At 47.0% G+C, this 14,185-nt stretch overlaps 1 protein-coding gene across 3 annotated transcripts in view; it reads left to right on the forward strand.

The window, feature by feature from the left end:
- The window catches only part of FANCC (FA complementation group C), a 1,396,321-nt gene that overhangs the window by 33,386 nt on the left and 1,348,750 nt on the right, over positions 1 to 14,185 (forward strand). The window lies entirely within an intron of this gene.

The following is a 14,185-nucleotide window of genomic DNA, read 5'->3' on the forward strand; positions in this document are numbered from 1 at the left end:
TGAAAGCTACTAATTTAAAATAACAATAAGAAATCAATGCAGCAATCGCGGAGGTGGTGGCGGGCAAACAATGTTGTGGGAGGGGGTGGGGGAGATGGCAAAGGAAGATTAAATGAGGCCACTGCACTGCAAATCATGCGTAAATTAACCAAACAAGCAGTGGACTTGGAGGGGTGGAGTGGGCCTGCGAACAGTGTTCTGGTAGGAGTGAGGGCGAGGCACAGGAGGAATAAGGGATGGCAAGCAAATGAAGAGGACCGAAGTTTCTTTGCCCAAGTAAACAGAACACTTAACGATCAAAGAAGCAGGCCAACCAAAAAGAGTTCTCTCAAAGTATGAATAACCTGAAGAGTAAGAACACATGTAACAGAGACAGTACTCATGGGAGGATACAACATTTGAAAAAGAGGGACTACTAAGTATATTTACCAATGAAAAGCCAGCATTTCTAAAGGAGAGCAAGAGGAACCAATGAAAAAAGATGGGCATATTTTGAAGCCCATATCCTAGATACAGCATGTCTCGAAGTGACAGTGCATGTCTCGAAGAGACAGCGCATGTGCTGCCTAGGCGAGACCTAAAAAGCAGTGGGGTGGTGGAGTGAGATGACCGAGGTTCGGGATGGGAACAAGATCTGTATTGATTTGCATTAGGTGTTCCTTTCTCTAGAGTGGCACAGTGAGTGAAAAAACAATGGTTTGAAATGCTACCCGTGAGAATGAAGTTGTTAGACTATTTGCAAGCATTCACTCTATCAACTTTTGGTTGTTTAATTGCCAGTAGTATGCCTGGAGACTGGTGCATCTTTCCAAGCCTGCTTCTGCTAATGTTTGTGAATTCTAAAAACTAATACATTTGAACCCAATAGTACCTTTGTGGGTGCAGATTTACTACTTTCTTTGATAAACTGGTCACTATATATATTTAAGATCCCAAACCAAAAATTGACACGTTAAAGCGTCTTAGTGAAAAGAGAACAAGATGAAAAACTGACATAGCAGACCCAGCTCAGGGCCCCAAGTCCCAGCTACCAAGCCAAGAATACATTTAAGGGCTACGCCCCTTCCTGTCGCACCTGGGCTTGGTAGTTTTCCCTGGGAATTCTTGACTATGGTCATGGATTACACAGCGGCCTAGAGTCCCTGTCCTGGATGACCTATTTTAAATGTGTTTTCACTGCACACACTCATCTTCGTCTCTTCTGCAAGGTGCCTTGATGGCAGAGTTGTCAAAACAGTGCATGAGGGAAGGGCTTTGTGGTTTCAGTCTCTGCCATTTACAAATCAATTTTTCAAGTAACAGATAGTCTAAGGTACTAAGCCAGAGTAGCAAATAAAGGAGGATGTTTAGGCAAATTATTCGGGTGAGCAGAGCCATGGGTATGCCTTAGCTCTAAGAGTCCCTGCACCGACAAAGCCATGAAAATGCGGATGTGTTTAACCTTAGTATATCAGATTAGATCACTGCATAGACAGGCATTTATTAAAAGTGATAGTTTTTTAGAAACATTCATTGGTCCCACCTCCCCCCACAAAAATGCCTCTAGTGAATAAGAGGCAATTCAGTAGTCATGTAAACTCTAAACGTGACCTAGATTCTTATTTTAGCTGGAGCAACATTATAGTCCATTAAATCAAACTTAAGAGGCATTTGTGCAGTGCACATCATGAACACAGGAAATTATATAATAATTAAAAAGGAGGCTGCAGTGCACATCCTGAACTCAGGTAATTAAAAGTGTGTTCATATATGAAAATAAAGAAAAAGGTAGCTCTCTTTCTCTCTCTCTCTTTTTCTCTCTTTCTCTTTTTTTCTTTCTTTTACACCAGAGGTTACTGTTTGGTCTTTCATTATCGACTCGCTACAAGAAAAACTCACACAGAGATAGCAGATCTGACTTAAGGCCCTAGACCCAACTACCAAAACACAAATGCATTTATTTGGAGAGTATCACACCCAAGACACCCATCCTGAATCTACACACCTGCATGAAAGGATACCCTTTTTTGGCTGGGTATCATTATCGCATGCCTTTTTGTAAGCCAGTCAAGCGCCCTCACCTCCAAAGAAAGAAAAACTATTTAACATAAATAATTAATTTAATTCTGATTGTGGAGTCAAATCCAATTATTCGAAAACCTTTACATGCGCCATTGTAACTAATCTCCTGAATCTTATAGGTTTTGCTGACATGCTAACACCACTAACTGTTATATAATTGGGGATGGAAAATGCTATGTATGAAAACTCTTCAGCTTGCTTTTCTAATATCTAACCATATGTTTTATTTATATAACAACATGTTTTCTTCTGAGTTTGTTAAATTTCACTATGGCAGCTGGCTTTATTTTGTTAAATTGTATGGTGATTATGGGACTTTGCAGCAGCTTTGCTCACATTAATGTAACCCTGGTTCCCACTGAGGACTATAAAGCCCTCCCTTTGTGGCTCTCATACTTGTGCGTTTGGGTGCAGTCTTTTGTGTAGGATCATGCACACGTCCTCAACCTGGCTTGCACAGGTATCCAAGCATTTCTAGCACTTCTGCCTTAATTTGCAAGTCTCCTTAAGGCATTATGCACTTTTAACCGCCCGGTATCCATTCCGCCAAACCGTGTTGTACTTTCTAATTCCCTTAATCAATTCCAGTGTGGGTCAGAAGTGAAGCATAATGGTGGGGCGTGGCTTGGACGCCGATCGGGATGGCGGCGTGAGCTTGTAGCTCCGCGCAAGGTCCCGCTATTTCTCCTGAAAACTACACCCTGGGTGATCCCTGAACGGCGAAATCCTTCTGTGAAGTGTTGGGGAATCACCGGAGAGCAGCTGAGAGCTCTCGGGAGACCGTATATACAGCCGAACCCGAAAGACGAAGCCGGAGGTGTTGTACGGAGCGGGAGGACAATGGCGGCGTAAAAGGACGGCGGTCTCTGCACAAGGGGCGAGGCGGATTAGATTCGGACTGCAGTGTGGACCGCCTCCAGCGAGACTGGTGCAGCTAGGGCGCACCTGAACGGGCCTGGGAGGTGGTTTTGGGGGTGCGGAGGCCAGTGTTGGACTAGGGCGCGGCTTGCACGACACCCGCTTGTACCTCCCCCCTCCCCCCCCCCCCCTATCCAGGCCCTGGCGACTGTGAAGCGGACGGCCCCGGTATTTCTGGTCATTGGAGTTGCCGGTAAGGAGAGGGTGCCTGCCCTGCGATAGTTGTTGGTGCGCACAACTCCCGAGCAGAGGATAACGAGATCAGGAGGAAGGCCAGGGGCGGCCATATGACGAAGCCCGAAGCACCTAAAATGGCGGCTGCAGGCGGGGCGGCCATTGCGGAGCAGGGCCGGGAGGACTCAACTGCGCTGTCCCGGGAAGGTGAGGCCCGAGCTTCCCCGTTGATGATGGAGCAGGAGCAGCGGCTGAATCAGCGACTAGATAATATTCTGGAGGAAATAACTTCGACTAAGGAGGCTTTGCAACAGGACATTGCGCAGGTCGCCACAGGGCTGGGCCTCCTGAGGGCGGATCATGCCAAGCTATCGGACAAAATTAAGGACCATGAGCAACTGCTTCAAGAACTGAAACCGGCGGTGGTGAGCGCGGAACATAAAATAACGGACATCCTCAGCCGCCTGGACACACAAGAGAGGCGAGCAGAGGATGCGGAAAGTCGTAATCGACGGAACAACGTAAGGGTTGTAGGCCTGCCGGAGAAAATCGAAGGGGATCTCGCAGTGGCCTATATGGAGAACTGGTTTAGGACGGTGGTGGCGTCGGAGGGCCTCTCATTCTTCTTCTCACTGGAACGGGCACATAGGGTGCCAGCTCGCCCACCGGCGCTCGGCCGCCCTCCTAGGCCGATGGTGGTGAAGTTCCTACACTATAAAGATCGGGACCTGCTAATCCAGAGGGCTCGAACATTGGGCCCATTTGAGGTGGAAAATAACCGAGTTACGATATTCCCGGACTATACGCAAGAAGTCCAAAAGAGCAGGGCGTCCTTCCTGACGGTAAAAAAGGAACTGAGGGAGGAGGGCATTCAATACTCATTGCTCTTCCCGGCTAAGCTGCGAGTAATCCTGGATGGGAACACTCAATTTTTCCAGACTCCAGATGAAACGTGGTCGTGGCTAGAGTTGTATCGTGCCGGCATAGACCGAACTGGTAAAAGCCAGCGGGAGCGGCCTAAACCGCTCCAGATCCGGAAATCTCAACGAATCCGTTCGCGCAACAGGCTCAAGAAAGCGGAACAGGGAGGTCAAATGGCTGCGGATAAGAGAGGGGCGCTGGCTGCAACGGCGAGCCTCACGAGGTCGCAACAGGAGAGGGAACTGGTTGAATCAGACTCTGGTGAGGACGGAGGCAGGACTGGAGAAGAACTATCGGAGGCGGTGAGCTCAAAGGGCCCTGCGGTCACCCCACAGACATCCGATGGAATCTTTAATGAATGACTCATGTATGGGACTTATGGCACTGTGCTCCCTACGGAGAAATACTAGTACTGGAAGGGCTGGCAGGTAGGGTGATGCATAAGTAGTGTGGGACGGAAGACGCGGGGCGGGGGCTCCGCCTGCCCTGGGTCGGCGATAACTCACCCCCTTGGGGCCCTTAAGGCCTTCTGTGGTGGCGACCACAGATTAGACTGATGTGTGTTGAGTTCATGGTTTGGAACAGGGCTGAAACTGGGTTATTAGGCTCTGTCCTGGAGAGTGGGGTTTGGGGAGTTTTTTCTATGATTCTTTTAGGGGGGAGCAACTGCAGCGATGTGGGCAGTCACTGGTTGCACTTGAATTGGATCGGTAAGGATTACCATGGGGACGTTACCTAATTTGAAATGCCTATCATGGAATGTCCGAGGACTACGAACAATGATCAAACGCCACAAAGTGCATGCTTATCTGGTGAGGCGGGGTGTCCAGATTGCAATGTTACAGGAAACTCACTTAACTAAACAAGAATGCACTGCGCTACAGAAGAGGTGGCGAGGTCAGGTTTTTGGCACCACTTATTCGGCATTCGCGAGAGGGGTGCTGATATGGGTTCGAGCGGGCATACCGTTCCAGGTGGTGAACCAGCTGGTGGATCCTGAGGGAAGATATGTGGCGGTTGAGGGGAGGTTATATGGCCGGGATGTGGTATTGTGCTGTATATATGCCCCAAATGTTGACCAGGCTCACTTCTTTGATGGCCTGTCGTGCTCACTGGCCTCCTTCTTGGCAGGCCCTGTGATCCTAGGAGGGGACTTTAATTCGATCACTAATGTGGCACTGGATAGGTTGCACCCACCACTGGCTGATTCCCCGGTACGTAGACTAGCTGCACATAGGAAGGATTGGCCAGAGAGGTGGGGATTGCTGGATGTATGGCGGGAGCAACATCAGGATAGTAGGGATTATTCCTTTTTCTCGGCCCTCCACGCTTTACATGTTAGGATCGATTCGGTCCTGTGCAGTGGTTCCCTGGCTGCTCTGGTCACCCATACAGAATACCTGACCAGGACCATCTCGGATCACAATCCCTTGTTGGTATCCATACAGTGGCAACGTGCGAGATCCGCGGTCCCAACATGGCGGCTTCGGCCCGACACCTTGGAAGATTCGGTGTTTAGTGACGCGGTCCAACGAGGCATAGACCAATACTTTGAGGAAAACGAGGGCACAGCTCACACTAGGTCTACTGAATGGGACGCGATGAAAGTGGTGGTGAGAGGAGTGTGTATGGGTAGGTTCTCGAATGCACGAACGTCAGTTTTGAATGCGCTTGCAAAAGCGGAAGAGAAGTTGAGGGATCTAGAACAGCGTAGACCGTACAGACCGGACTTACAAGCCCGGTTATTAGAAGCCAAAGAGGTAGTGGCGGCTGAAACGGAACGGCTGAGAAGTTATGACTATAGGCAATATGCCATTAAAGCGCATGCCGAGAGGGATAAAGTGGGCACGCTCCTTGCCAGGATCGCTAATCCGGAACTCTGAGGCTGCCCAATCTTGAGCATAAAAACTGACTCAGGGGAGATGGTTTACTCGCAGATAGCGGTGATGGAGTGCTTTCGGACATATTATGCAAAGTTATATGAATGCCAACTGGGGGTGGAGGCCTCGGAGATCAGTGATTACTTGGAATCGATGCAGCTTCCAGTGCTGGAGGATGATGATGCGAAGGAATTAGGAGGGCCTATCGCGCTCACCGAGATCAGGGCTGCCATTAAACACATGGCGAGGAATGAAACGCCTGGGGTGGATGGCCTGCCGATCGAATTTTATCAGAAATACGTGGATAGTCTGGCACCCAGATTACTGGTGGTGTACGAGGAGGCTAGAAGACTGGGGTACCTGCCCAGATCGATGAGGGAGGCGCTGGTAGTACCATTGCTGAAACCCGGTAGAGAGGCATCGGATGTAAAGTCCTATAGGCCTTTGTCCATGTTGACAGTAGACTATAAGATATTGAGCTGTATTCTGGCCACCAGGTTGGCTCCACACATGACTAGGTTGGTGCACAGGGACCAAGCAGGGTTCATCCCTACAAGGAACACGACGCTAAATATACGTCGCCTGATTGGGATATTGGATGGTGCTGCGGACACAGAAGGTGACCCGGTAGTGTTGTCCGTGGATATTGAAAAAGCCTTTGATAGCCTGGAGGGGGTCTACTTGGAAGAAGTACTGACAAAGTTTGGTATAGGCGAGGGGTTTAGTAGGTGGACGAAAGTGTTATATTCCTCGGCAACAGCGAGGGTGCGCCTGGGCACTCTTGTATCTTCGGATTATCCGGTCTGTAGAGGGACGAGACAGGGGTGTTCGCTATCCCCGTTGCTGTTTGCACTAGCAATGGAACCACTGGCAGAGCGAGCCAGGTCGGGAGTCATGTACCGGGGGATTGAACAAGGAGAGCAATCGCATTATATATCTCTATATGCGGACGACTTGTTACTGTACCTGGCGGATGCGGAGCAGGCTCTGGAGGGAGCGATGGATATGTTATCCAAGTTTGGTCAGTTGTCGGGACTTATGGTGAATTGGACGAAAACCTGCATCTTTCCGCTTAGGGCGGGCATACAATGCCCCCCTCGTGATCTAGATGTGATCTGGGAGCCATCTTGCTTCACTTACTTAGGAGTCCGCATCTACCGTGAGGTCGAAAATCTGTTGGAAGGTAATGTAGGGCGTTGTATACGAGCACTGAGAGGCTGTATATCCTTTTGGGCCTCCCACCCTTTGTCAGTACTGGGCAGAGTGGCTCTATTGAAAATGGTGGCGCTCCCAAGGTTACTTTATGATTTCCGCACGCTGCCCATTTGGATCCCTCAGAGGATCTTTAAGGACCTACGGATGATGATAACGGACTTCCTCTGGGGGCACGAACGACGCAGAGTAGCTTTGAACACCTTGCTTAGACCCAAGCTTGAAGGGGGGATGGCAGTCCCTGATTTTGAATTGTACTATTTGGCTGCGCAGCTTCAGATTCTTACGCAGCACGTGGCTAGGGTGTTTAGAGGGCCAGAACACGAGCGAGGGAATGGTATACAACGTCACGTCCTGGCTTACATAATTATGCAGCAGAAATTAGAGGTGAGAGGCCTCACCATGGAGGAAAAGACGCTCAGGTTGTGTTGGCACAGGAGTTTGAAGAGAGCAAAGACGTCTCGTCCTTATGCGCCGTAGATACCATTGGCAATGTTGACCGCGCTGCCGCATGGCGGTGATTGGTCTCCTCTGTTGGAATGGGAGGAACTGGGGTTACAAATGGTGGGAGACCTGTATGTAGATGGAACGTTGGTCCCCTTCCAGACGCTGCAGGAACAGTTTGGGCTGCCGGAGGGGAGCTTCCTCTTGCATGCGGCGGTAGTGGCGGCAGTGCAGAAGCACTGGAAAGGAGGGCTCCTTGAGCCGGAAACGACCATGGCCTGCCAGTATGTCGTGATGGCCGCAGGTACATTTAAAGCGGTGACCTGCCTCCATAATAGGATGTTGCATGAGGGGTTGGATCCACTCCTAGGCCTGAAATCGAAATGGAAGGTTAGTATAGGTAGGCCCATCCCAGACACGGTGTGAGGACATATCCTGAAGCGAACATGGAAAGGGACAAGGAATGCACGCTTTCAACAGGTACACTTTTACATCCTGCATAGGGCCTACCTGACCCCGGAGAAGATCATACGGTACTTCCGGGTGCAGGAGGCGCGGTGCCCGAGGTGCCTGGCATTAGAGGTTGACATAGATCACTTGTTGTGGGGCTGTCCAAAACTGGAGACATATTGGCTGGAAGTTGGGGAACTCCTCAATGCGGTGACTGATCGGGAGGTGGATTTTGACATGGCGGCGTGTCTGTTGCTTTGGTTCCCACACACGAAGAACACTAAGGTGACGAGTAAGTTCATTGATCTGGGGCTCATACTGGCGCAGAGAGAAATTACTTGGCACTGGAAGTCCAAGGAGGGGCCGTCAGTGAGGAGATGGGTGAATGAACTGCTGAGATGGTCTGAATGTGAGAGTGTGCTCCGAATGAGACAGGCGGTCAAGATTGATAATGAAAAGAGTTTAGACATGGCAAGGGCGTGGGAGATGATAGTCCAGGCATTGCGTGATTCCATGGTGGAGGACGAAGAATAGGCTATTTGTGTATCCGGGCTCAATGAGGCTTGAGAGTGTAACGGCATCATTCGAGTTGTAGCGAGCCCCATTGCAGTGTTAGGAATAAGGCCCACATCGTCAGCGGTTGCAGGGGGGGGGGAGAGGGGGTTGTTTGGGGGTAGTGTTAGGCACCGAGGCACAGGTCAAGAGGCACAGCAGTAACGTCCGGGGTTGGACATGTCCCTAGCGCGACAGGAGGGCTCAGACAGGCAGCGAGGGTGGTATAGGGATACATTAGACCAATGCGATAGGCGTCCACCATTGGATGGGTTTGGGTCCTGGATTACGAGTATCAGTCGCCTACCTGGAATGTTAGAGAATGCTGGCTGGTGTGGAGGGAGGGTTAGGAGTTTAGGGGGGTAAAACGCAGATACATAAAGATGTTAATGACCAGTTATCCCTACGGGATGCTCACTATGATGTTCTTGCTGGAAGTATGGATTAATGCGCCGCCCGGCCTCCGGGATGCGGGCTAAATGGCTGTGTACGATTTACTGTTTATTTTATCCATGCGTGGGGACACCATGAGTGTGCTGGTTGATCTATTATATGCAATGGTTTCTAACTCTGCAATAAAAACAAATTTAAAAAAAAAAAAAAAAAGTGAAGCATAATGGTAAATTTGCTTTGATATGCTGTGATGAATTGCTTTTGCAACCACAGTGAATTGAACTGGGTGGAGAAGCACTCCCTTCTTTTTGATTTGAATTTAATCTTTTACTTTTTAAACCAAGCGTGCTACAGAGGTAGCACGTTTGTCCTAAAACCGTGCCTACTCACAAAACTTCCTACCTCGAGTTACATTGCACTCGACCTCTGTGCACTGTTGCTGATGTGATTTACTTCACACTGAACTCAAAACACTTTAAAACTTTTTTCAACTTTTTTTTTTTAAAACACTATAATTGAGAAAATTCTCAATAATCTTTCACTTCAACCTGTTAAGCATCTAATCAGCCAAGGGTCACAATATTGTTTACATGTGGTCCTATTATTCGCACCGTTTGACATAAAAAACAAAATAAAGGTAAGAATAAAAGTAAGAATAATAGAAGTGAACTAGCAACACTTCTAACCCCTTCACCCCACGTGACCCTGCATGCTCTCAAGCATGTAATTACTCACTAGATTCCCGTTGCCGAGTGTTGCTTTTCCCCTGAAAAAACTGAAAAACAAAAAACATCCTAAAACATGCCGCCTTGTGTACTCAAACCGCCCGCTGACTTCATCATTGGGCTCGAAATGCATTGGGTACTATTTTTGCTGATTTAAATTGTTCAAGTGAAAGATTATTGAGATAATTTTCTCAATTATAGTGTGTTTAAAAAAAAAAGTTCAGTGTGAAGTAAATCACATCCGCAACAGTGCACAGAGGTCGAGTGCGATTTAACTCGAGGTAGGAAGTTTTGCAACCACTGTCCATATTAAACTCTCCATGGTCATTCTGGAATGTGGTTTGTTTTTAAGCATACATTTTGCTTTATGTCCTTTGCTTTTAGAATTAAATCGTTTTATTGACAATACACGTAAGAAAAGCGATACACAGCGAGCCGCCTACAACCCTATTGGGCTGGCCGCAATTTATTTTATTTATTTATAAAGTTTTATGTAGCGCAAACGTGACCCACGAGGGTATCGGAGCGCTTTACAATATAAGAACATAAATGGTTGAGGTGGTATACACACATTCAAATGTGTCAATTTGTACAAAAGAAATATAAAATATATGCATTACAAACATAGGGGACCGTGATTCTGCAGGACGTTGTACAATAGACAGTTAATGAACATTTGGTGATTGTGCTAGTAAACATACATATTATAACTTCTAAGGATTCACAGTTGATATTTAGGGGTCGATTCCGATTCGGGAAAAAACGCTCTGAATAGCTGTTCGGAGCGTTTTTTCCGTACGAATCGTACCCTGCCACTTCCCCCGCATGCACGACGAAGTACGATTCGTACTGGGAGCAGGACTCCGTACGAATAGTACAAAGACTGTACGATTCAAATCCCCGCACGATTCTCCCTCTGAACCCGCTGTACGCAACATCCGTACGGTTCACGACTGGTTTTTCCGACCCAGCAAGTACGATTCGTGTCGGGTACGCACCGTACAACCCTTTTCCTATGACAGCCGTAAAAGCAGAGTTTGCCTCGAAACAGGTACGGAACGCCCCCCCCCCCCCCCCCCCGGGTACGCTGCATACCCCCCATGATCGCCGGGGTACGGTGCATACCCCTGCGATCATGAGGGGTACGCACCGTACCCCACGATCATGGGGCGTACAGACCATACCCCATGTTTGCAGGGTGTACGGTGCGTACACCCTGCGATCGCAGGGCTACGATTCGTACACCCCATGGACGCAGGAGTACGCACCGTACCCCGCGATCATGGGGCGTACGGACCGTACGGTGTGTATGTGATTGTGTGGTTTTCCGTTCGATGTGCCCTTACCTGACGTGGACCGTATGAATCGCGTCCTCATAACACGTTCCGAATCATACTCGTCGGGTCGAACGGCATGTGTACGAGTTTTACGGTTCACGGTTCACGGTTTCAGCCTTGCTATATGTATGGATCGCGACGATTCGGACGGATTCACGAAATACGGATCGTACTACGCGACTTGGACGGACGGGTAAGATTCGTGCGGAGAGGGCTCCGGATTCGAATCGTACGGACGTTTTCTCTCCCGAATCGGAATCGACCCCAAAATGTATAGATGACCAGGAGGACCCACAGCCAAGTAAGCTTTAGACTGCGTACAATTTTTGAGCAAAAAATGGCTGTGATACAAGTCTTACATACAGTAGACTCGGCCAATCCATTTGAGATAGGCAATGGTAATAGGATCATAAAGATGATTCAGTGACATCCTATAATTAAAACTTAGGACATAAATTTGTTCATTAGTAGTCTTTTTACTTCCTTTTTGAATGCAGTAAAGAAAGTGATTCAACGCACTAGAGGAGGTAAAGGGTTCCAAATCTTTCTCCTCTTATGGAAGGATTAAGGTTTCAGAAGGAAAGTGCTCACCCTTCGTAGTTGTCTGCAGCCTCCAGACCTATCCAGCTTTATCACCAAGTAACTGGGTGCATTGTTGAGAATTGCTTTGTGCGTCATGTACGCCACTTTAAGGTGTATTCTTGCCTTGTAAGGCAACCAATTTAGTGCTTTCAAGGTTGGTGAGATGTGACTGGTTCTTATGGTTCCTGATACCAGTCTAGCCGTAGCATTCAGTGCTGCTCTCAGCGGTGCCAACTTGTATTTGGGGTGACCACAGAGGGTGGTGCTTCCGTAGTCTAATCTTGGTATCATTAGGGCTTGTACTACAATTTTTAGATCTGCCTAGAGAGAGGAAGGATTTGAGTTTCCTTAATATACTCCTCTTGTGATTAGCTCCCTTGGTGACAATAGAGATGTGTGACTGCATTTTCAAATGTTTGTCTATGGAGATTCCTAGGGAGTTTGCTGAGTCAATGATGAGGGGGACACAGTCAAAGGAGGTTGGGTGTTTTAACCCTAGGTCTAGCTTTGGTGTGTGGCTTGGTGGCGAGATGAGAATGAATTAATTTTCTTTGGTATTCAACATCAGGTGGTTGTTAGTGAGCCAACTTTGCGTGTTCAGTATAGTAGTGTTGAGGGCAATGAAGTCATCTGGCGAGGTGATTTTCAGATACAACTGGGTTTCATCAGCGTACAGGTGATATAGAATGTTCGCTGATTTAAGTGCATTCGCCAAAGGCTTTATTAGGAGGTTGAAAAGAATGGGTGAAAGGGCAGATCCCAGAGGCACACCCTAGTGTGACCATGGAGGGTTGCGACGATGAATTAATCTTGATTCTTTGAGATCTGTTATTCAGGAAGGAGGAGAACCATTGCAACACTGTGCCCGAGAGGCCCATCCTACTTTCCGATAGGGACAGAAGGTTGTCATGCTTGACCGTATCGAAGGTGGATGGTGGCACACACAAGATAAATGCACAAACAAGATAAATGCACTTAACAAATCATTCAGATTGGGAGATTGACTGTAAGTTATACAGCAAGCCGCCTACAACCCAACCGCGTCATCTAGAGGACAGAGGTAGCAGACATATCAAATAAACTCAATAGAATTGTTCAACGCTAAGGAACTAGCTGGATCAACCCCAACAATCCTCCTCCAATGAAAGTAGCTGCTAATTGTTATAGAAAATCATTCCAAAACAACAAAATGAAACAAAAAGAATAAAAAACGCAAACCCACGAAACCAGCCACCCCCCACCCAGACCCCCACTCAGCGAGGCAGGTCCTTTGCTTTTAAAATGCAATTGTTTATCCCATTCATCAGCTTGGCCCTAGTAAGACAAATGAATCACAATGACATTGCAAATATTAAAGGGAATTTTAAATGTACACTAAAAAAAATATTTGAACTGACTTTTGTCTTGTAAGCATTTTATGGTCTCACACTATAAAATAGATTGCTTTTAATAAAATTATATAATTTAATAACAAATAGAAAGACTACAAAGCGACATAATCGTATTACAGGAGGATAAAATGTGCATGCAAAATGTAACGTAATGCTAAATGGGTGGGCAAGCTCCTCTCTTCGTATTCAACACATAAGAGGAATGGAGTGGTGGTCCATGCATAAAAAAAGCTTAACTTAAAGAAGGCAAATAAGAATCCGCCAATGTGAGTCTGTGTGTAGTAAATATTTACAGTTTCATAAATTCTGGAATTTGATAAAAACAAAGTTAAATTTGATTCCTAGTGACACTGTCATTGTGATTAGGATGGGGAAGTAGGACTGTTCCAATCTTACATTCAGCCCCATCTTAAATGGTGAGTCACCGGACAAACGTAGACCTCCACTACATCTGAGTTGCCTTTTCCACACTCACATCAAAGCTACTCGAGCATATGCATCTAATTATCTAAGAACAACTAATTCAAAAATATCTCTGTTACAACCACTAAAGGAATCTGCATATCGGACCGTGCCTGTGCACACCTGCCATTAGAACACAGATCTACAGCCCCAAGTATTAAATCTAGCACCTTAATGTAGACATTTTAGAGTATCCAACAAATGTGAAGCGGACATTGGAAGGTACAAAGCAGTATTTTTTGTTGAATGAATTCACCTACAATGACAAGTATGTACTTCTGCATGCAATGAAAGACTTCATTACAAGTATATTTATATCTCCAACAGACAGCAACAACAAAGATGCTTTGAGGGAGGTAGAAGCACTTGAAGAGAAAACGCAACAATCTTGAACTGAAACATTTTAACTACTCTTAGTGCAACTTGTCAGTCAGAAAATTGAGATTGCACTGTTTCATGAAAGACACACAATTTCTTCCAGTACTCCTGCCTTTGCTTCAAAATAGAGTGGGTACAGTTATTTATCCTCCTATAGCTTCTACTCTAAGGGAGTTGCTATAATTCTAATAAAGTCTGTAGACTTCAAACCATATAAAAACTATTCCGATGCCATGGCAGAGTGCTGGTGGTCACTGGCACTCTACATGATAACCCGTGTGATCTTCTTAATATTTATTCATTAC

This window comes from Lissotriton vulgaris, chromosome 3_1 (genome assembly GCF_964263255.1).
Source record: "Lissotriton vulgaris chromosome 3_1, aLisVul1.2, whole genome shotgun sequence".
Lineage (NCBI taxonomy): Eukaryota > Metazoa > Chordata > Amphibia > Caudata > Salamandridae > Lissotriton > Lissotriton vulgaris.